The 21,791-nt window shown below is 37.3% G+C and overlaps 1 protein-coding gene across 3 annotated transcripts in view; it reads left to right on the forward strand.

Annotated features, from left to right (window-relative positions):
* Window positions 1-21,791, forward strand: part of COMMD1 (copper metabolism domain containing 1) — a 191,815-nt gene that overhangs the window by 136,022 nt on the left and 34,002 nt on the right. The window lies entirely within an intron of this gene.

The raw sequence follows: 21,791 nt of genomic DNA on the forward strand, positions 1-21,791 counted from the left end.
GTTTCCGATTCTGTGTCTCCCTCTCTCTCTGCCCCTCCCCCGTTCATGCTCTGTCTCTGTCCCAAAAATAAATAAAAACGTTGAAAAAAAAAATTAAAAAAAAAAAAGAAAAAAAATAAAGTTTCAGTGAATCATATAGACTTCTCTAATCCCCATTTATAATTTGTAGAAAGCATCAGCTTTTTTTTTAAATTTTAAAGTCATTTTGCAGTTGTAAGATATTTTATTGCTGTATTGAAAAGTTTGCCATTTTTTCATATTGTACTTTGTCATTTTAAGTCAGTGATTGATTGATCAATTGATTTTAAACCTAAATTCTTTTTTTTTTAAGATTATTTATTTTGAGAGAGAGAGAGAGAGGGAGGGAGGGAGAGAGAATCCCAAGCAGGCTCAGTGATGTCAGCATGGAGCCCAATGTGGTGGGGCTCAAGCTAATGAACCATAAGATCACGACCTGAGCCAAAATCAAGAGTTAGATGCTTAACCAACTGAGCTACTGAGGTGCCCCATCAGTGATTTATAACATACTTTCTTCCGCTTATCTTCAGTCTTTGTCTTCTATGACATTTAAATCTTTCAAGCCTCTTGATACTTTTCTTTAAATTAACAAATTTCTGACAGTGATTATATAGTGTATCCTATTGGTTATTTAGCCCTGTTATGCTGAGAGTGATTCTTTTACAGATTTTCTTAGATGTGACTCTTTCAGGAATTGATTTTTAAGTCTCCTATGGTTATATCATAATTGGTTCCATTTGGGCCTCCAGGAATTGATTGAAAGCCACACTGTAAATAGTCCAAAGGTTTTTAAAGCCATATGTTCAGTAAAGTCTGTTAATGGTTCGCTAAGCTCATGTACTCTGTCAAGTGTTCAACGTGATTAAGCTTCATAGCAACTATCAGCATTCTGTGAATATGCCAAAGACTTAGCTCATTCACTTAGCTGAGTTTCCTCTTTAAAAGACTCTTATTTATGCTATACAAACAACTCTTCAGATCTGCCTCATTATATTGGAGGAATAATAATTAAAATTTCCTCAACTCCTTTCTTAGAGAATATGTTATCCTCTCATTCTGCTTTAGTGAGGTGACTCTACAACTCAATCAAAAGGAATCTCTTTACCATCCTATTTTTCTTTACTTAGTGTATTAGGTGGTATTATATTCAGCTGTTAGTCACAGAGATCCTAATTAACAAAGACTTTAAGAAGAATTTATTTCTCTTTTACGTGAAAGTTTCAAGATAGGCTTTGTTCTACTTAGACCTCAGAGTCCCAGACTTTTCCCTTGGATCATTCCATTACCCCTTGGGTGTGATCCTTGTCCTCATGGCCCAAGAAGACATATATTCACATCTCAGGCAATAGGATGCAGGAAAGAGTCAAAGAAGAAAGGAACAAAAGGTATGTATTTTTTATCCTTTAAGGAAGATTCTTTGAAGCTGCCACAGTTGTTCTTCCATTTATATTCTGTTGGTTAGAACTTAGACACATGGTCATATTTAGCTGCAAGGAAGGGAAAGACATGCTTTTTTTGTTTAAGTTTATTTATTTATTTTGAGAGAGAGAGAGAGTGTGTGTGAGCACATGTGAGTCTGGGAGGGGCAGAGAGAAAGGGGGACACAGATCACAACCTGAGCCCAGATCAGGAGTCGGACACTCAAGTCAACAGAGCCAAAAGACATGTTTTTTTTATTTGGGTAGCTACATGTCCAATTTATTACCATGGAAGAAGGGATGATGGATATCAAGGAATAGATAGCAATTTGTCACACTAACCATAATATCTGTTTAATTTACTGTCAGTGAGTAGAAAAAATTTCAACACAGTTTATCCCAATTTTAGTATAATGACTGTGATATTATTGATAAGAACTTTGGTTACAGTTGACTATAAAATTAGGCAGAAGAAATAGAACTGACATGAGCTTTGTCAGTATATTCACATAGCTCTTCTCTTTTCTAATTTCCATATTACCATACTGTTTATCTTCTCACTAATCACTGCAGTGTCCAAAAGCACAGCTGACCAGAAGTCATGTTAATGTAAGATCCTTCTAGCTTCAGACTCCTGGACATGAAACCAAGACTGATTTGAGAGTATCATCTTGGGGCCCCTGGGTGGCTCAGTGGGTTGAGTGCTGACTCCTGATTTTGGCTAGGGACATGATCCAGGGTTGTCAGATTGAGTCCTGTGTCAGGCCCCACGCTAAGCGTGGGGCCTGTTTGGGATTCTCTCTCTCTCTCTCTCTCTCTCTCTCTCTCTCTTTCTCTTTCTCTTTCTCTTTCTCTTTCTCTCTCTCTCCCACCCTCCCCACCCTCCCTGCCCCTCTCCCCTGCTTGTGTTCTTTCTCTCTTAAAAAATTAAAAAATAAGTCTCATTCTCAATACCTTTTGTAATTCTGTCTCACCTCTTTAGAAAGGTATGTGCTCCTGAATACATCAGAATATTAAAATGTGAGTCACAAAATAATGAGAAGAAGATGAGTGTGGGAGCAGGGAAAAAAAAGGTTTTAATAGAAAAGTTTTCCTAGTAATGCAGGGCTTGTAAGGCAGTATACTATCCATAGAAACAACACGCAATTGTGAGACATTAGGATCCCTGGAAAAGAAATGAAGACCAAGAGCAGCTAATGGGAAATAATTTGCCCCTATGTTTTGGAAAGTACTTACCTTGCCCTCTTTTTAAGTGTCTAATTTTTATTAATAGGGCTTTGTACAACGAAAAGAAATGGGCTGATGCTTCCACCTTGCTTTTCCAGTGGATGAGAGGCAACATTTTTGACTCCTGATGATCCAGATGTATTTTTGAGGCTAATGAGCAGACTCTTAAGGTTGGGATTCTGAGGAAAAAGAATAGAGAAGGCCAGTTACTTCTTTTCAGTTGTCTGACTTAGCTTAGTGAGTTCCTATGGAAAAGACTTGCTTCAGCAACTAAATTTCAGGGATGACTGAAATGGTTGACTTGGCTATAATGCAGTCCAGGAAGATCACATTTGATCAGATTTCAAGGAGCAGTGGGCATGTCTCTGGATATCACATTGATGTTTATTTACCCTTGATCCCAGAGAAAAGAGCTTTATGTGAATGAGGTATTATGGTTGTCATATTTTTTATGTACATAGAGTGGTTATATATTGTTGAATGTTTAATTTTAATTTCTGTTCATTTAAAATGATGCCTGGAGGGGGCACCTGGGTGGCTCAGTTGGTTGAGTGGCTCTGGTCATGATCTCATAGTTCGTGGTTCCAAGCCCCGTGTAGGGCTCCATGCTTACAGCTCGGAGCCTGGAGCCTGTTTCGGATTCTGTGTCTCCCTCTCTCTCTGCCCCTCCCCAGCTTGCACTCTGCCTCTTTGTCTCTCTCAAGAGTGAATAAATATTTAAAAAAAAAAAATTTTTTTTTTTTTTTTAAATGATACCTGGCGGGGGGGGGGGGGGGGCACCTGGGTGGCTCAGTCGGTTAAGCGTCCGACTTCGGCCCAGTTCATGATCTCGTGATCCGTGAGTTCGAGCCCCGTGTCAGGCTCTGTGCTGACCGCTCAGAGCCTGGAGCCTGTTTCAGATTCTGTGTCTCCCTCTCTCTGACCCTCCCCCGTTCATGCTCTGTCTCTCTCTGTCTCAAAAATAAGTAAACGTTAAAAAAATAATAATAATTAAAAAAAAATTAAAAAAAAAATGACACCTGGGGGAGCCTGGGTGGCTTAGTCAGTTAAACGTTGGGCTCTTGGTTTGGGCTCAGGTCATGATCTTACAGTTTGGGAGTTTGAACCCTGCACTGGGCTCTGTGCTGTCAGCTCCATGTCTGCTTGGGATTCTCTCTCTCACCCTCTCTCCCTGCCCCTCCCACGCCCACACTCTTTCTTTCTCAAAATAAATAAATAGACTTAAAAAAAAAAAAAATCTCTTTAAAATGAAGCCTGGAGGTCTGCCTGGCTGGTTCAGTTGGTGGAGCATGGAGCTCTTGATCTTGTTTTTGAGTTCGAGCCCCATGCTGGGTTTAGAGATTACTTAAAAATAAAATCTTTAGGAGCACATGGGTGGCTCAGGTCATGTGTGGCTCAGGTCATGGGTGGCTCAGGTCATGGGTGGCTCAGGTCATGATCTCCCAGTTCTTGAGTTCAAGCCCAGCGTCAGGCTCTGTGCTGACAGCTCAGAGCTTGGAGCCTCTTTTGGATTCTGTGTCTCCCTCTCTCTCTGGCCTTCTCCAGCTAGTGGGCTGTCTCTCTCTCAAAAATAAACATTAAACAAATAATAAAAATAAAATCTTAAAAAATAAATAAATAAAATGAGGGCTGGAAAACTAAGAGTTTTAGTGTTCTTTATTAAATTGCAGATCTTTTAGAAATAATTCTAAGGCAAGCTGAAAGGCACATTTCCTACTCATGGAGCACTTTTGGGTATCTCTAAGTGTTTTAAAAATAATTTTTGTAGGGGCACCTGGGTGGTTCAGTCGGTTAAGCGTTTGACTTTGGCTCAGGTCACGATCTCATGGCTCATGAGTTGAGCCCCACGTCAGACTCTGTGCTGACAGCTCAGAGCCTGGAGCCTGCTTCAGATTCTGTGTCTCCCTCCCTTGCTCACTCTCCTTACATGCGCACGTATTCTCTCTCTCTCTCTGTCTCTCTCTAAAAAATAAATAAACATCAAAAAAAAATCACAGATTAGTATGGGACTTCATTTAAATGTAATCACAGTATTTTTTTGTGATAGGCTTCTCTCAGTATGTTTTTGAGATTCATTATATTGTTGCATGTGTCAGTAGTTCATCCCTTTTCATTACTGAGTAGTATTACATTGTGGGAATGCACCATAGCTTATTCAAGCTGGCCATCCAGGGTGTTTGCAATTTTTGGCTATGAGGTATATAATAGCTGAACACTATAATATAATTTACAGTTATCTGTATATGTATATGTGTGTGATCTTGTAATATTAAACTACCTTGTATTTCTAGCTCAAGATATATTATCTTTTTAATATTACTGGATTTGATTTGCTATTGTTCTCTTAAGGTTTTTTGCATTTATGTTTATGAAGAATTTTATTTAAAGCTATTAATTTCTTTTTGGGCTTTTTCAAAATTTAACACAAATTTTCAAATGTTGCATTTTCATTATTCAGCTCAAAATACTGTCTAATTAACCTTGTGATTTCTTCTTGATTCATGGTTTATTTGAAAATATTGTGTTTAATTTCCAAATACTTCAGGTTCTTCTAGGCATGTTATTAATACTTAATGATGTAATTCAGTATGTTCAGAGAATATATTCTATATAAGTTTTCAACAAATATTTTGATATTTAATGACACTTACCTTCTAGTATTTGATCTATATTGTTGAATAGATCATGCACATTTGAAGAGATATGTTGTCTAGATTGTCTGGAGTCTTTTACAAATGTTAATTACATTAATCTGGTTAATAGTCCTATTCACATAATCTATGTCCATGCTGATTTTTTGTTTTGTTTTTTGTCTAGTCATTATTTCAATTACCATGAGAAAGGTGTTAAGTCCACAATCATCATAGTTGAGAGTTTTAAAAAAATCTTTTTTTCCCTTTAATTCTCTCAAATTTTCTTTTTGTAGGTTAAAACTCTGTATCAGACATATACACATTTATGATTTCATTATGAAGTATCACTCTTTATCTTTGGTAATACTCTTTCTTAGAGTCTCTTTTACCTGATAATAATATAGCCACTCCAGCATTCTTATGCTTTCCTTTTACATCATATATCTAAGCATTGCTTTTGACCTGTCTTCATCTTTGAAGATGTATCTGTTTAAACAGCATATAGGTTAGTCTTGCTTTTGAAGTTCTTCATCCATTTATGTTTAGTGTAAGTATTGATACAGTTGGAGTTAGTTGACTTGTTTTTCTTTTTTCCCCAGTTTTCTCCATCTACTTTTTAAAAATTCCTTTTTATCTTTTGTGATTTCTTTTGACTTGACAATTTTTTTTTGGACTATTCTATTTTAATTTCCCTGTTGGCATTTTAGCTACATCTCTTTAAATGGTTACACTAGAGATTGCATTTATATCCTTAATTTTTCACAGTATATTTAAAATTAAACTATACCATTTTGTGTAAAAAATGACTTACAAGTATAGAATTCTGTTTATGTCTCATCTTTTATGCAGTAATTATTATAACTTTTTATCTTCATATGTGATAGCCCATATTTCAGTGTTATAACTTTTGCTTTAAGTAGCCATATATATTCTTAAGAAGTTAAGAGAGAATAAAACATAGCTTTATATTTAATCATATTTTTACTCTTCATTTCTTTTTGAAGATCTCTTTCTCCTGTCTGGTTTACTTTCTCATCAGTTTGATGAATTTCCTGTAGCATTTCTTGCTGTGCAGGTATATGAGCAGTGAGTTTGCTTAGTTTTTATTTATATGAAAATATCTTTATTCATATTTATTCTTGATAGATATGCAGGACTTTATATCTGTTGTTCCACTGTTTTAGATTTCCATTGTTTTTCCAATGCAACATCAGTTGTTTTGTGTATTATATAATGTGCCATTTTTCATTGGCTACCTTCTCTTTATGTTTAGCTGTCAGCAGTTTGAATATGCTGTGTGTGTGTGTGTGTGTGTGTGTGTGTGTGAGTGTGTGTGTGGATTTCTTTGTATTTTGTCCTTGGGTTTATTGTTTTTCTTGAACTTGTACATTTATACCTTCAAAAAATTTGGGAAACTTTTGACTATTATTTTTTCAAGTAATTTTTCTGCCTCATTTTTCTTATGGAAGTCCATTTACAAGTATGTTAAATGGTTTAATACTGTCCTAGCTGGTCCTCAGTTTCTTTTTTACTCCCCCCCCCCTTTTTTTTTCAATTTTTTCCCCTCTGTTCTTCAAACTGGATAATTTCTATCAATTTGTCTTCAAGTTAACTGACCCTCCTTTTGTCTCCAATCTGCTACTTTCCCCATTTATTGCACTTTTTACTTCAGATACTATATTTTTTAGTTTTTGGATTTCAGTTTGGCTGTTTTATAGTTTTTATTTCTCTGCTGAGATTTCTTATCTGTGTGTCAGTTTCAAACATCTTTTTCTTTACATTTTTAAATACTGGTGTCATCATAGCTATATCTACTAATTCCAACAGCTGGATCATTCCAAGTGTGGTCTCTCCATTGCCCTTTTTTTTTTTTTTTGTTAAGTTTATTTATTTATTTTGAGAGAGAGAGAGAGAGAAAGAGAGAGTATGTGTATGTGTACACCAGCGGACTAGCAGGGAAGGGCAGGAGAGGGGAGAGAATCTCAAACAGGCTCCATGCTGTCAGCACAGAGCTGGATGCAGGGCTCAAACTCATGACCCATGAGATCATGACCTGAGCAGAAACCTAGAGCCAGATGTTTAACCAACTGAGCCACCCAGGTATCCCTCCATTGTCCTTTCTTTTGAGTATGTTACATTTCTGTGACTGAAGAAACATCTTGTTTGTTCATATGTCTAATAATTTTATTGTATAATGGACATTATGAATAATGCATTATAAGTACTATGGAATCTATTACAATTCTCTGAGGAATGTTGATTTTGTGTGTGTGTGTGTGTGTGTGTGTGTGTGTGTGTGTGTGTGTGTTCTTAGGCAATTAGCTGGGCTAAATCCAACATGAAACTCTCCCCTGCAATGGGTAGTAGCTGAAGCTTCTGTTCAGAACTTTTAGCTTTATCTGAGCTGCCTAGAGTCTGTCCCATGCACGCAAAGTTTACACGTCAGTTGAGTAGAGTTTATACGCACAATGTAGGTGTTCTTCTCTGTGACTGGCTTTTGTTTTTTAAAAGGATTTTCCCTCTATTTCTTGGTGTTATGGTAACCTCAAACTCTGTCCTCTCAGTTCCTGAAGCCAGAAAGACTGAAGATTTCTGAATTTTAGCTGCCAATCCAGCACTCACTAGAGTCTACTGTCAGTGAAAAACTGTTTAAAATTGAAAAAAAGGATGGGGACACAGCAAATTATCTCAGCCAGTACCATTCCTAGATGTTGACTCTCCAGCAGTTTCTGTCTGCTGTTGTTTTTTATTGCCTTCGGAAAGTTAGTTCTTGTTTTGTTTTGGCCAGTTGTTAGAATTCTCTGTGGGATGGTAGGTTAAATATAAGCTACTTCACCATTACTGGAAGTAGAACATTTTTGTCTGAAGAAAGAAGGGGTGGGCTACCTAAAGCTATTTTGGGGGGAAGAACATGGGGAAAGAGTCCTCCACGCAATGACTTAGGCTTCTTCTCCTTGGCCATTCTAGACGCCAGGCACATAATCTTATTGATATTCTATACTCATTGTTAGAAATTAGAAATAATGCAGTATGCTCTGAGGAAAAACCTGAGTGTGAGTTGGATGGCAAGAGACCTAAACTGTAGCCTAGCTCTTACAGTGACCAGGTTTTGTTTTGTTTTGTTTTTTTTCCCAAGATTAATTTAACTTTTCATTTTCTTAGAAAACTTAACAAACAAATGGTCCTGTGCATTTGTATTTTCAGTTTTATCAGTATCTTCATATGGCTTTGTCTTGACCTTCATACTAGTATTACCAGCTGTGTTTTTAAAATGTTTTATGTAACTAATGTTAGCATTTGAAACACCCTTTTGAGTCCTTAGAATTTGAGTTGTGAGAGTAGGAAAGTAACACAGTTCGATGAAAAATAAAAAGTAGTACTTAATGGAAAATCAAGACTACTCCTTGAAAAAGGAAGAAAGTAGAACAGTATGCTCGGTACATATAGTCTAACCTTTCCAAACACACATTTGGACACTTTCAATATCAGTGAAGTTTATCTCTGTAATTAACTCAGTTTTAGGACTTAAATTATTTGAATCTCCTCAGAGGTCAACAGAAAAAGATTGTAGTTTATTTTAGATTTTTCTCATACTATGGAGCCTGTGAATTTGTGAGACTTGTTAAAGTCTTCATACATTATCCTGGTGCTACTAATAACACATCTGCTACTTGTACTATTCGTGTCATCATTACCTAGCAGTAAAATCATACATTGCACACCAACTGTACTCAGTTTACAATACAGAGCAACAGGCAACAGAGGCACACCTGTTTAACCAGCTGTTATTGAGTAAAGGTTAAACACATCACACTTGAACCATCCCTGCATAATCAACTAACTAATTGAGATCAGCTCTTTGACTTGTTTTTTTAATAGCAAGCATGTACTTGTATACAGCTGTACATTTTCTTGTGTCTGGTGGCATGTGTTTATGAGAAAAAATCTCTAGCTGATAAGGTTTTAGAACCCAAGAGGTTCACATTTATATGGTCCTTGCTTTTCATTGTGCTATTTTTTTTCTGTTCTTACAATTCACGTTCTCTGGACTTGGAAGACTGTTTCAAATACTAACATTAGTTGCATTCAACATTATAAAAACACATTCTGCAAAAACATAAAGGAGGGGCGCCTGGGTGGCTCAGTCAGTTGAATGTCCAACTTCAGCTCAGATCATGATCTCACCGTTCAAGCTCCACATCAGGTTTTTGTGCTGATAGCTCAGAGCCTGGAGCCTGCTTCAGATTCTGTCTCCATCTCTCTCTGCCCCTCCTCTTCTCACACACTGTCTCTCTCTCTCTCTCTCTCTCTCTCTCTCTCTCTCTCTCTCTCAAATATAAACGTTAAAAAGATTTTTTTTAATGTAAAGGAAAGCCAAGGATAAGGAATTTAAAACGTAAATATTCCTGATGAAATAATGAGTGTGGGGTTGGCCCTGCTGAAGAACTCTGATAGATCTATACTGTTGAGTTGGAAGGTTACTGAAGACCATCTTGGAACAGAAGAATACAAACATTTAAATAAATTGTTTACTCTGACAAATTTGGGTTGTTATGGAGTTAGTGAACACAAAACAGTGTGTCCCAGTGTATTTGAGTGTTGTGTTGACTAAAGAATAAAGATGAATTACTGTGTTTTTTGTCTCAAGAACCAGGTAGAGTCTGAGATTTTACCTTTACTTGCAAGCTAACAAGTTAGTCTGCCACGGTTTCATGGATGCCAGCAGGTCCCTGGGTCAAAGACAAAGGACTTTTATTTACTCACGGCTGTAGGAATAGTAGCCAGAGCATCAGCATTTGCACCAGGCGCCCAAGCCCCAGTTCTACCAGAGTGATGCCAAGAGGGCCAGGTGACACCTGCACGTGCAGTTGATTACATTATAGGAGAGGGACCCTGAGTCCTGGGCAGAGACATTATCTGTACTATACTAGACAGTAAACAAACCTATTCCAAAAGGAGATTATTTTCCAAAGCTGTTTGCTATACTAACGTTTTTGAAAAGACAGTCTGGAACAAACAAAGTCAGGGCTTTAACTCACAAAACATCCAGAAATGTGAGAGACCTATGAAGAATTGTCTCTCAGTCATGTCCTTGAAGATTTTCTCTTAAAACATAATAGATGGATTAACCAATATAAGACAAATCGCATGAATAAATGTTTTATTCTTTTCCTTTAAAATGTCATTTGACAGGGATGCCTGGGTGGCTCAGTCAAGTATCTGACTCTTAATTTCAGCTCAGGTCGTGATCTTAAGGTTTGTGGGTTCAAGCTCTGCATCAGACTCTGCGCCGACAATGTGAAGCCTGCTTTGGACTCTCTCTCTCCCTCCCTCCTCCCCTCTCTCTCAGAATAAACAAATAAACATAAAAAAAAAAACACCATTATTTGACAAGTTACTTCTATCCATATAGCATAGCACATTTACAGCCCATTTATATCTGTTTTTGTGTTACCCTACCATCTCTTTTTGAAGTTAGTAGAATGAACAAAGTCAGTATTTAGATGAGAAATTGAGACACAGTATATTAGCTGCAAAAGTATTCTGATTGCCAATCGTGCTTTCTTTACTAAACTTAATAAAGAAAGTCTCCTCAGTCTTGGCATATTTCTTTCTTACTTAGTCTATTTGAATCTTAACATAAAAATCAAATTGTTTTATGATCACAAACGAAATATTACCTCTTATTTTCATACTGAGAGATGTTAAAACTTACTTGATTTTATTTATATCTGCCCAGCACATAGGAGGTACTCAATAAATCTTAAATGATAAGATGAATGAACAAGACAGGATTTCTTAAGTAAAATCAAATATCAAGTTCTAGAGCACAAAACTATATTCCTTAAAACAATATTGCTACATTAATTACTCTAAATATATTTGGGTAGAGAAATTGGCCTATATGTTTGCTAGAATTTTTAATATACATATTAACTTAAGAATCTCTTTTACATGAATTTGGACATCAGTGTGGGCATTTTTAGCATTTTTCTTTGAAATTAGAGCTTCCACTTAAATTTAGTGATTGTATTTAATTTCTAGAAATTCTCTTTGGCTCTTTTTAAAGTCTGCCTCGTCATTTAAAATGATGTAGTGTTCTTCATTCTGTATCTTATGATTCCATTTTGTGAAGTTCTTGAAGGCCTAAACTCTACAGTTTGTTTCTGCATTCTCTCACTCATGGTGACTGTATTAGTCAGTGTTCTTTAGAGAAAACAGAACAAATAAGATAATTACAGATATGTAGATAAGAGGAGATTTATTACAGGAATTGGTTCACATAGTTAAGGAGACCTAGAAGTCCCATGATCTGCCATCTACAAGTTGGAGACAGGAAAGCTCATGGTGTAATTCAGTCCGAGTCCAAAGATCTGAGAATCAGGGGCACTAACGGTACAATTCCCAGGCTGAGGCTGAAGGCTTAAAAACCAGGAGCTCCCATGTCTGGGAGCAGAAGGTTGATGCCCAAACTCAAGAGGAGAGAGAGAGAATTCACCCTGGTTTCTCCTTTTTGTGCTATTGAACTCTTGATGGATTGGCCAGTGTCTACCCATATTGTTGAAGGCGTGTCTTCTTTACTCAGTCTACTCATTCAAATGCTAATTTCTTCTGGAAACACCCTCACAGACACACCCAGAAATAATGTTCTCCCGGCTATCGGGATATCCGTTAGCCCAGTCAAATTGACAAATAAAATTTGTCACAGTGGCTTTTTTCTTCCTGTGTTTTATAATTTGGGAGTGAGATCTCATGTGATCTCTTTGTTTGCTTCTCTTAGATAAAGCAGATCTTTGGCTTGTTAACCCTTTTGCTGAGGAAGAAGAGCTCTGAAACTTGCAGCTTTATCCAGGAGTCTCAGTTCCCTCCTTGCCTTTTATGGATCTTCTGCATTGTATTAAAAACTACTGATTTTGGGGCGCCTGGGTGGCGCAGTCGGTTAAGCGTCCGACTTCAGCCAGGTCACGATCTCGCGGTCCGGGAGTTCGAGCCCCGCGTCGGGCTCTGGGCTGATGGCTCGGAGCCTGGAGCCTGTTTCCGACTCTGTGTCTCCCTCTCTCTCTGCCCCTCCCCCGTTCATGCTCTGTCTCTCTCTGTCTCAAAAATAAATAAACGTTGAAAAAAAAAATTAAAAAAAAAAAACAAAACTACTGATTTTAAGCTCCCTCTGTTTTTTGCCCTTTTGCTTTTTTGTGAACTTAACTATTTATTTAAAAGGATGTTTATTATATTTATTATATTTTATGTCTTTTAAGGGAGATTGTCTACTCTGTTCTCAGAAACTCAACTGTCAAGTTACTTTAACCCATATAGTATTGTTAAAATTATTCTTCAGTGGATGGATGCAAATATGTAATTTAAAGGAACACAGTCAGCCTTATATTTTTACAGTGATGAATACTGATATAATAATAAGACCGACTGTGTTCCTTTGAATCACATATTTTTACATGGTCAGTTGGTGATGAGGCTTGAAATACTATCAATAGGATGCAGAGATTCAAAATGTATGGATCCAAACTAATTATAATTCCAGGCTACCATGACCTAGAAAATTACAATCACTGTTACATTTTTGTATATACTAACTTACTTTATTTATTTATTTATTTATTTATTTATTTATTTATTTATTTATTTTAGAGAGACAGAATGAGCAGGGGAGGGGCAGAGGGAGAAGGAGAATCCCAAGCAGGCTCCTTGCTCAGTGCAGAGCCTGACACAGGGCTCATCAACCCTAGGATCATGACCTGAGCTGAAATCAAGTGTCAAGATGCTCAACTGACTGAGCGACCCAGGCACCCTGAGGATATAATGTTTATTATAATTGTTCATTTGTTTTTAATAAAAGCCCTCTGAGTAAAACTTCTGATAGATTATAACTGAAGGTAAAAATTAACTTAGATGTTTCTGTGTAATTCAGAAGAGGAGGAACCATTTAACTGGAAAACTTTGTGATGATTTGAATTCTGTTATGTAGTTAAAACTGGGAAAGAAAATAAGAGAAAAAGAGAAACAAGAATGAGAAACAGCTAGTCACCAGGGAAAAGGAGTATATTTGACAAACCCATTGGGGTTGATGGCATGGTTGGGTCTTTCCATTTACCACTGTAAAAGTACAGCAGAATTAATAGTGCTATTTCCTGGTCATTTTGACTGGTTATTGGCAGCTAAGCTGATACCACTCAGACTTAGTTTGATTTTTTTTTGAAAGATAAAGTTGGAGAGAGGACAATTGAATTCTTGAATTACTTGTCATTTCTAATATTACAGTGATTTCCTGAAATTACCAATAGAAAAGAAACTCCCCACCTTGCCTTTTTTCCCTTTCTTTACTAATGTGCTCTCTTAGGATAGTCTTTGTTTAGAATTTCAATACTTCCACTATAAATTGAGTGAGAAGAGGGCAAAATCTGCATGAAAATTATGAAAATGTCTAAATTCCCAGAGAGTACTGAGGGGAAATTTTGACTACACTCTTATAATGACTGATCAGGGATGCAAATCAAAACCAAATTTATACAGATTTTGTAGGCTATTTGTTATTGCTAAAGTTTGTTATTGCTAAAGCTCAGGTTTCAATATTCAGATGAGGAGAAAAGGGTAGAAACATATTTACAAGTACTTAAAATTAGGCTCCTAAATGAAAAATTAGAAAAAACATATTTTGTGTTGCCTATTCAAAGCATTTTTTCTGTTTTCTTGGTTGACTTTCAACAATACCATGTGGTAGGTATCATTATTCCTAAGACACATAGAGATACGTGATTTCAGTTCACTGATGATGGACTTGTACTAGAATTAATTTCCATTGATTCTTAGTCTCATGTTCTATTTATAGGATGCTGATTATTGTCTCAAAGCCCAGTTAATGAAGAAACATACTGATCACAATATAACCATCAAATTAAAGTCATTTGGTGTGTGGTCCCAGTTAATTGAAAAAGTATAAACACATAGGTCAATGCAAGAATACAGAGTCCAGAAATAGACTCACATGTACATGGTCAATTGATTTCAACAAAGATGCAAACGTGATTCAATGAAAAAATAATAGTCTTTTCATGAAATGAAAGTAAGGGAACATTGGGTATTAAAAGTGACTCCCAGAAAGGTGCCTAGGTGGCTCAGTGGGTAAGCATAGGACTCTTGATTTTGACTCAGGTCATGGTCTCATGGTTCGTGGGATCACGCCCCACCCTGACAGTGCATAGCCTGCTTGGGATTCTGAATTTCTTCTCTCTCAACCCCTCCCCCTGCTCACATGTTCTCTCTCTCTCTCTCTCTCTCTCTCTCTCTCTCTCTCTCAAGATAAATAAATAGACATTAAAATAAACATATAAATAAGCAAACAAATAAATAAAAGTGACTCCCACAAGTTACAGCAAGAATAGTGGCTACTTCTAAGGGGAAGATTAGATAATGCATTTGGGAAGGGGTAAAAGGGGAAGGGGGATGCAGGAGCTTCAGAGATAATCATATTGTATTCTTCGGCTAGGTGATAGGACACAACTTTTATTACTCCTTATATTAAGTCCTACATATATGTTGTATATATTTCCAGAATACATGACCAAATTTCATTAAGAAATATGAATAAAAGTTTAATTTTCTAAGAATACTGAAGACTTTTACCACTGTCAAAATCAGTCAGTCCAACTTTATTAAATAGTTTTTGTCTAGAGCTGTAGTAATATTGGGGATTTAGGAAAACTTGGCTTTGCTATAACAAAAAGCAGGTATTTTTATATTCTGACTTTCCTTTTAATTTTTCTGGTGTTGACATCAAATTTTAACATGATATTAATTCTGTGTTTTAGGAATCTGCAGAACAAGGACAGAAGCAGATGTGGTTGATTTGGAGGTTTTCAGTAAGACAACTAAAATAATTTAACAAACTGATAGTAAATATGAGAGGAGAGCCCTCATTGATTAAGGCCAGGCAGTATGAGTTGAGAAAATAATGAGAGCTCAGGTGGTGGTAGGAGTAGAAACTCAGATGGGAGGCCTACCACATGAAGGTGAAGGGGGCTGGTATAATGGGAAGGGCAAAGACTGAACTTGAATGAGAAGAAGTAATCATGCATATTGCTGGGGCATGAAGGACAAACCCTTCTGGTTGTGTTTCTTTCTGTGACAAATTTCCAAGGGGAATAAATATTAGTTTTCCATTTTGCTTTTAAAAAATGATAATTTCCAATTTGACTTTGTCTTCTCGTTGTAACATTTGACATCTGCTTTGTTAACATTATTACTTGTGGCTGAAATACAAGCTGTTGAATTTAGAATGTAAGAGAATGGTTGGTTCCTGATTATTCCTGAGATTAGAGTTTTCTCTGGCCCTAATAATTTAGATACATCTATATGTCTACAAATCTATATCTATATATCTGTATATAGTGTAAAATCTTAAAGGATATGCTCTGCAATACCACAATATTCAATTCTTAAAAATTTTTTTAATGTTTTATTTATTCTTAGAGAGAGAGAGAGAGCATGCACGAGTGGGGGAGGGGCAGAGCAAGAGAGGGACAGAGAATCTGAAGCAGACTCCAGGCTCTGAGCTGTCAACAGAGAGCCCAACACGGGGCTTGAACTCACGAGCTATGAGATCATGACGTGAGCCGAAGTCGGATGCCCAACTGACTGAGCCACCCAGGTGCCCCATCAGTTCTTTTTTTTTTTTTTTAATGTTTATTTATTTTTGACAGAGAGAGAGAGAGAGAGAGAGAGAGAGACAGAGTGCAAATGGGGGAGGGGCAGAGAGAGAAGGAGACACAGAATCCGAAGCAGGCTCCAGGCTCCAAGCCATCGGCACAGAGCCCTCTGTGGGCTTGAACCCATGAAGCATGAGATCATGACCTGAGCCAAAGTTGGATGCTTAACCAATTGAGCCAACCAGGTACCCCTACAATATTCAATTCTGATGCTAATAGCCACCTGGAGTTAGCATAAATCTCCTAGGTTAAAGGCACAGTCACCAACAGACTGCCATCACTTCAGACTCTGATTGCAAGTTTTGGGGTCCCAGAACACCTACACTTCCGACTAACTGGATTCAAATATGGGGATTTTCCCACTAGACCCCTCAGATTCAATAAATAGCTGGAAGCTGGAACAATTCATAGAATTCAGGAAAGCAGTGTACTAATGATTACAATTTAATTATATAGGATACAAATTAGGACCTGCCAAATGAAAAGACACATAAGTTGAAGTCTGTGAGGGTTCCACACACAGTACTTTCATGCTTTCTGCCCTTGGAATCAAGACATATCACCCTCCTAGCACAAGCTCCTCAGAGCTCCTGTGTCCAGAGTTTTTATTGGGGTTGCATTACCTAGCCATGATTGATTATATCATTGGCCACACAGTTGAACTCAGTCTCTAGCTCTCCTGCCTTGCCCAGAGGTTGGGCTAATACTAAGTGGCTCAAAGCCAACCCCAACCCTGTAGTCATGTAGTTGGCCTTTCCTGCTTTGCCAGTCCCCACCCTGAGTCATGTCTTTAACATAAGCTCTGTAGGGGCCCACAATGAGTCACCTCATTAGTGCAAACTATCATGGCCCACTCATGAATAACAAGATGTTCTTATTACTGGGGAATACTCAAGGGTATAGATGTTCTGTCCGAGAAACCAGGTACAAAGACCAGTCAAGTTTTGTGTTATGCAACACTCTGGATCCAGAAGGCTAAATGGTATTCAGGGATTTTGTTTTCTGTCTGGCATTGTCTCTGAAAAGCTGTATCTAATTTGTCTTCTGTATTTTGTCTGTTATCAGTTTCTCAGCACAGGTAAAACTAAGAACCAAGTGATAAAACCAAAAGCATTACCTTCTACTCTCACCAAAGTTTTGAAGCTTCTATCAGGAGAACTATATTTGCAACTTCTGCCTTTCCTTTGAGCCATTAAGGCATAGATTGTGAATTGGTGACTAGCAGGTCTTAGCAGATGTTTTATTTGGTGCACACTTTTTAAAAAGAATTTGAATTACATGCCAATGGTTTAAGAAACTGAAGAGTTCGCATTAATGTGACCTTTCTGACTTGTCTTAAACTCAAAAACATTACTGGGCCTGTGTTTCTATTTAGCAGTACTTGGCTGAAGTGAAATGGTGGCCACCCTCTTTAAAAGATCATTTAGATTCTCTATAGCTTATCACAGTTCTTACCCACCTGCATCACCCTAAACTTATCCCACAACTTGATCTTTAAAGAATATGAATTAAGAAGAAAAATAAGCCCATATATAACGTATCAGCCTTTGGTTGGAGCCCTTTATTTTATGTCATCTCAGTTAATTCTGGATATAATTCTGTGAGGTAAGAATTATAACTCCCACTTTATAGTTGAACAAAATGAAACTAGGTAAGTGGATTTCTGAAATAAATTTCCTCAGGCTTCATAATACATGGAAGAACTAGAACCCATATCACAATGTTTATTGGCTATAGTTCTGCTAACATGGCCCCGTGCCTCTTTTTCTTTTTTCTTTTCTTTACTCTTTTCTTTTCTTTTCTTTTCTTGTTTCATTCCTTTTTTCTCTTTCTTCTTCTTTTTTATTTATTTATTTTTTTTTAAGAAAGTGTGTGTGAACGGGAGTGGGAGGAGAGAGAGAGGGAGATACAGACAGAGAGAGAGAGATTCTAAATAGTCTCTACTCTCAGTGCAGAGCCTGACACGGGGCTCTATCACAGGACTCTGGGCTCATGAACTGAGCCAAAATCAAGAGTTGGACACTCAACTAACTGAGCCACCAAGCGCCCCATCCCAGCTCATTCTTAAAGGCAAGTTCTAAGCCTTACTCTTCTTTATATCCCCATATACATTAGCACAATGCCTATAAACGTAGTACGTTTTCCATAAATGAGTGTTGATTTCAATTGGATTTGTTTGGGCAGAATTGAAATATTTGGCAACAAACTGGATGTTAGCCATAAGGAAAAAGAAAATGTCAAAGAGTACCATGGGAATTTGAGGTTTGTGACTGGAAAGATAGTGATACCCTTTGGAGAAATTGAAAACAGAGTAAAGAACAAATTTGAGAAACAAAATGGCTAATGTATTTTGAATGATTTCTGTGTGTCAGGCACTGTCCTCTTGTCTTTACGTACATTACCTTATTTAGACATCATCATCTCTTATCAAAGGAACTACTCTTTTCTGCATTTTACAGAAAAGAAAACAGGCTCAGGGTTTTTAAGTAATTTACTCATTGTTTCATAGCTAGCTAAGTGGTGGAACTAGGATTTCAACCTAGGATTATGTGGCATTGGAGTTCATTTTGGGGGACATATTTATTAGGTTTAAAGCACTAGCAAGATGCCTTTATGACAATGTCTAGCATAAAGTTGGTAATATAGGACTTATGCTCAGGCAATACGTTGGGGCAGAATTACACATCTGAAAGTAATCTGCAGAGTTGTCATAGTGATGGATTTATTCACCTTTATCCAGAGAAGGAGTAAGGAAGACAAGAAATCCAAAGCCAGAAAATTGAGCATGTGTTTACTGAGTAAGAAGAAGAGTAAAGATCCTTTTTACCTTTGGAGAATAAGAATAATTTTGCATGTATTATTAAAAATAATTCTTATGAGGCAAGTTCATTTTCATGTTGTTGAAACACTAGCTAGCAGTATATATTTAATTTCATTTAAGATAGGGGAAAATATGGGGCACCTGGGTGGCTCAGTTGATTGGGCGTCCAACTTCAGCTCAGGTCATGATCTCACAGTTTGTGAGTTCGAGCCCTGTGTCGGGCTCTGTGCTGACAGCTCAGAGCCTGGAGCCTGCTTCGGATTCTGTGTCTCCTCCTCTCTCTGCCCCTCCCCTGCTCATGCTCTGTCTCTGTCTCTGTCTCTGTCTCTCTCCCTCTCAATAATGAATAAACTTAAAAAAATTTTTTTTAAATGATAGGGAAAATATTATTCATTGTTCCAATTTTGTAATAAAATTACACAATTAATTTTATTTTGTTAAGTATACTTGTTAGAGTTAATATTATAAAAGAAAAATGGGGCACCTGGGTGGCTCAGTCAGTTAAGTGTCTGGCTTCAGCTCAGGTCATGATCTCGCTGTTCCTGAGTTCGAACTCTGCATTGGCTCTGTGCTGATAGCTTGGAGTCTGGAACTTGTTTTGGATTCTGTGTCTCCTTCTCTCTCTCTCTGCCCTTCCCCTGCTCTTTCTCTCTCTCTTTCTCTCTCAAAAATAAATAAACATTTAAAAATTTTTAAATATATATTATTAAAGAAATAGTTTCTAAAATTGAAATATTTGATATATAACATGTAAATTTAATGTGTACAACATGTTGACTTGATTTATATATTGTTTATATATTTATATATTGATTTATATATTGTTATATGATTACCATTGTAGCAATAATTAGCGCTGTGGTAGGATCCCCTCCTTAAGGGAAAAACAGACAAACAAACAAGCAAAAAACCTCAAGGCAACCTGGCTGTACATTGTACATGACAACATCCCTCACGACCTTGTAACATGAGACCACTTAATCAAACTTCATGTTTATGTGTTACCATATATGAGAGACAAAAAAGTCGAAAATATATAAAAAACAATGCCATGTCACGTTTGGGATTCAGTTCTTTGGGTACGAACCCAACTGAGCCCTGCCGGCAAGAATAAAGTTGCTTCCTGGAAGGAAAAGCCTCGGTGTCGTGACTCTCTGTGCAAAACTCCTGCTACAGCACCTCTATCACATCACATATTTATCATTTCTTGTTAGTAGTTAGAATAATTAAGATCTAGTCTCTTAGCAAGTTTGATTATAATACAGTGTTATTGTCTGTATCCACTATACTGTGCATTAGATCTCTATTTATTTGCTACTTGTTGCAAGTTTGTACCCTTAAACATCTGTCCTCCCCATCCCCCATCCCCTGGTAACCACCATTTTACTCTTTGTTTTCACAAGTTTGGATTTTTTAGATTCCACATGTAAGTGATATCAGAGTACTTATGTTTAAAAAAAAAAAAAAGACTTCATGGGGCACCTGGGTGTCTCAGTCAGTTAAGCATCCACCTCGGGCTCAGGTCATGATCTTGGGGTTCATGAGTTTGAGCCCCACGTCAGGCTCTGTGCTGATGGTTCGGAGACTGGAATCTGTGTCTCTGAACTGTTTTAGGTTCTGTGTCTCCCTCTTTCTCTGCCCCTCCCCCACTTGTGCGCTCATTCTCCAAAAAATAAATAAACATTAAAAAAAATTTTTTTTTAATAAAAAGAAAGAATACTCAGGATTAACCAGTCCTCTTTCCTATTTCAAGAAGTGACTGATCCAGGGTAAAATTCTCAATTAAAGGTATTTTTCTCTCTCAAATAAGGATTTTCTGATGTTTTTATTAATGGTGAACTAGAGTTCAGTGGCCTATCAGAGTTGATATTGTTATGCATATCCTAGGTAACTTATATAGCCTCCTACACATATCCCTATTGTGTTTTATTTCCCTTTACAGATAGGATGTGTTCATGTGTTAGTGTCCTCTAGGAGATTGCAAATTGCGTAATGACAAGGAACTAGTTTTGTTACTTCTGTGTTCCTAGTGGCTAGCACAGTGTGTGGATATGGTATGTGTTCAGAAACACTATTTTCCTTTATACTACATTCCTAGAGACATCATTTAAAAAGAGATCTTTCCAAAGCAAATTCTGTCTATTTATGCCTTTGTCAGACATCTGTAGCTGCTTTTATGCAGCATTTAAATAAGTAGGGAGTGATGGAATGTGAAACTTGGAAAAGTAATAACTGGCTGAGTATAATCTTTACAAAAGGTCTAGAGTAAGCATCCCAAAGAATTCTAGTTCTGGAAATGTAAATAGTTGTACACCTCAGATTTCCTCTTGTAGAAATGGCTGTCATTCTGTGCGATGTGCTCTCATACTACACCTGTCATATAAACAGTATGCTTCCAAAGAGTGTCCTAAAAGAATGCCAGGGCTAGTACTATGTCTGACTTGCTCAGTGTTCTATCCCTAGTGCCTGGTACAGTTGGCTGTAAAGAAGTGTGCCTTTATTAATTGGATAAATTGTGCACTTGGTTATTTTAGTGCCTGAGATGTACATGTGGTCCGGGGAGAAGTCAGATACACAGGCATGACAGCACAATTAGTGGAAGTAGTATGCAGTTGATTTCCAGTAGAGGAATGGATCCATAGTCCCAACTCTCTTTAAACAATCACTAAATGGGGCGCCTGGTGGGTCAGTTGGTTAAGTATCCGACTTCGCTTCAGCTCAGGTCACGATCTCACAGTTTGTGAGTTTAAGCCTTGCGTGGGGCTCTGTGCTGACAGCTCGGAGCCTGGAGCCTGCTTCAGATTCTGTGTCTCCCTCTCTCTCTACCCCTTCCCTGCTGGCACTCTCTCTGTCTATATTAAATTGATGCTCACTTATTTTTGAACCCAGTCTGAATCCATTGACTCATTTTTATGGATATACTTAATTTTACGGCTTTTGTGCTTCCTACTTTTGT

Source organism: Lynx canadensis, chromosome A3, assembly GCF_007474595.2.
Source record: "Lynx canadensis isolate LIC74 chromosome A3, mLynCan4.pri.v2, whole genome shotgun sequence".
Classification (NCBI taxonomy): Eukaryota; Metazoa; Chordata; class Mammalia; order Carnivora; family Felidae; genus Lynx; species Lynx canadensis.